General features: G+C 48.8%; 1 long non-coding RNA gene and 1 pseudogene across 1 annotated transcript; one reads left to right on the forward strand and one right to left on the reverse strand.

The window, feature by feature from the left end:
• Window positions 1–167: 167 nt before the first annotated feature.
• LOC105311373 lies at window positions 168–1,930 on the reverse strand. The gene is made up of 2 exons (XR_897672.2): window positions 1,743–1,930; window positions 168–720 (listed from the first exon to the last, which is right to left on the reverse strand). It is a non-coding gene; the product is annotated as an uncharacterized LOC105311373 (long non-coding RNA).
• Window positions 1,168–1,286, forward strand: LOC111735575 (annotated as a pseudogene).
• Window positions 1,931–2,872: the final 942 nt, after the last annotated feature.

A 2,872-nucleotide genomic window follows, 5' to 3' on the forward strand; every position in this document is an offset into this window, starting at 1 on the left:
CTTAGTAACTGTGTGCGTATCTCACTTAGAGGTGATGCCAAAATCCTGTTGTGGATGGTAGCCTACAAAATTACCCTCCTGCCCCCTCCCCCAGGCCTTGATCCCACTACCCTGCCAGGAGCAACAGAGAAGTAAGGCAAAGTCAAGGAGGAATCATACAAACCCTAAAGGTGGTGGTTGTCTCCAGTATTTATTTTTCTGGTTATAAAATACATGAAGAGCACTGGACTGGGGGACGTTTTGTGTCCCGCAGGATCTAGACAGATCTTTTCTTAGAACTTCCATTTCTTCACCTGGGAAGCAGGATAAGGCACCCTGCCCTGCCCAGTCCACAGAGGGCAGCACAGATCAAATGAGATAACACAGGGGAAGCACTTGGTAAACTGGAAAGTGCTGACAGATGGAAGGGGTTAGTGTCACCACCCTTGGCTGAGGTAGCACCAAGGCCCGAGATCCTGCCCCTCCACTAAGCCCTAATACACACACAAAAAGGGGCCACTTGCAGCCTTGGTTTGATGTAGTAGGGGAGGGGCCGTACAAATCTGCCTCAAGCCTGGCCAGATGGGGCCTTACTGGGGCCCTCCCAGAACCGGGCATCGGCTGTGGCCAGCTGGGTGAGGACCTCCTCCAACTCGGGCCCATCTTCTGGGAAGCGCTCGGAGAAGGATCGGATGAGACCGGCGGCTGAGGCCTCGTACTCAAGAAGCTGCACTTCTGACCCTGGGAAAGATGGAGAAAAAAACAGTGGCAGGGAAAGGTCTTAATAGGGAAGCAGAATCGTCATCATCATCAATCATCGAAGCAGCTATTTCTTCCTGCACTCTTACCATATGCCCAAAATTGTGCTCAATGTTTTAGGTTTATTACCTAATTTAATCGTTACAATAACCCTATGAGGAAGGAAATATTAAAGGAGTACTTAGTGAATTGCTGAATTCATTCATTCATGCACTTAATAAAGATTTACGCCTGGTGCCACGCTAGGTGAAAGACACAGTGCTTGGGCTCTGGGACCTTACAGCCCAGCAATTGCTTCGACTGTCTACTGTGGGACCATAGGCAAGTTTCTCAAGCTCTCTAAGTCTCAGTTTCTTCATCTGTAAAGTGGGGGTGAGCATGATACCTCTTCTCTCAAGATGCTGTGGTGATTAAATACAATAACACATCGACTACGGCCATGCCACCCTGAACAAGCCCGATCCCGTCTGATCTCAGAAGCTAAGCAGGGTCGGGCCTGGTTAGTACTTGGATGGGAGACCACCTCGGAAGATTAGGTGCTGGAGGTGAGAAAAATAAAAAAAAAAAAATAAGGGATTGTAAGATGACAAGGTCCTTGCAATCTGTGAGGTCAACCAAGGGTTGCCTCACCTAAAAAAATAAAAAATAAAAAAATAACACATTGAATGAGTGTTCAACAAGTGCTGGCGACCACCAGCAGCACTCTCTCTGAGCCTATTTACTCATCTGTTAAATGGGTCTGTTTTGAGGGTTCCCTGCTCTGCTGGCCTTTCTCAAACTTTCTGCTGCCATCTGACAACCAGCGCAACTCTGTATGCGCAGTGGTGGTGACGGTGGTGGCAGATGCTAAGGTTTTGGTCTGAGGTTTGGCATGGGGAAGACTGTGGCAGAAAGAGAGAGAGGCAGGAGTCACCCCGGGGAGCCTTCCAGTCAGTTCCAGGCCCTTTCTGTGCTCCCACAGGACTGCATGGCACCCCGCCGAAGGGGGCTCAGGAGCCTGTTACCTTCAAGGCGAGTGTTAGGCTGAACGATGAGCTTCCGAGACTCCTTGCGGAGCAGCACCGTGTCTCTGAGGGTGAGGAAGCACTCGGGGGGCGCGTCAGTGACTGCTGCATACCCCTCGTACAGGGCCCGGCCTCCAGCCACATCCCCCGTGGACTTCAGCACCTGTGGGGAGGCAGAAGGAGTCACTGCCTAGATGGATGCTCGCCTTGCATCCCTAGGTCTCTGCCAGGGCCACAGCTGACGGTGCCCACCCCTGGACTGCATGTGCTTCTCACAGCGTTGCTGTGCTAAATACATGAGAAACGCAGCTCAAGTGCTGGTCACAGAGTAAGTGCCCATTAAAACGAAGCTGACATTTTCCATTCGATGGTCTCGTTTGAGCTGTGCACATGGAAGGCATTACTATCACCTGCTTTTTTTTTTAAAATAAAACAATTCATACACAAAATATCTAGTATATATGTTACAAAGAATAAGACACTCATACAACCACCATCCAGATAGAGTTAGACCAATCATAGCTCCTTGACTGCGGCCTCTCGTCTGAGGAAACAGTCCTCATTTCTGTGCGTTATTATCTTGTTTGCCCTGAGTTTTACTCTCAATCATATATTCTATGTTTGCCTGTATTCTGTGATTTGCTTTTTCTGCTCGAGTTATGTTTGAGATTCATCTGTGTTCGTGCACGCAGCCATCGCTCACCCTTTTCCCCGCTGTATGGTATTCCACTTATAAACACACTACAATTTTAACCTCCTCTGCTGTAGGTGTGAAACTTGTGCTTTTCGCCATTCAGAGCCGCTGTGGACATCCTTGTATGAATGGATGCAGCTTTCATCAGAAGAATCAATGGTCTAGAGGTCGGGTGAGTACATAGCCTTAAAAGATAACACTCAGGTTGTCCTCCAAAGCTGCAGTTATACTCCGGAAGCGGTGGTGACAGTCTTCACTGCTCACCATACCAGGCCGGCGCTGGCAGTTGTTCATTTTTGCCAAGCCGGTGGGTGTAAATCTCATGAGATTTAACTTGTGCTTCCCTGACTACTAATGAGGTCGAATGTCTTCCCATAAGTTGGTGGGCTTCTCATTTTCCTCTTCTGGTCACGAATCTGCTTATTTTTCTATTGGG

The sequence above is a fragment of the Pteropus vampyrus genome, unplaced genomic scaffold (assembly GCF_000151845.1).
Source record: "Pteropus vampyrus isolate Shadow unplaced genomic scaffold, Pvam_2.0 Scaffold1000003559, whole genome shotgun sequence".
NCBI lineage: Eukaryota > Metazoa > Chordata > Mammalia > Chiroptera > Pteropodidae > Pteropus > Pteropus vampyrus.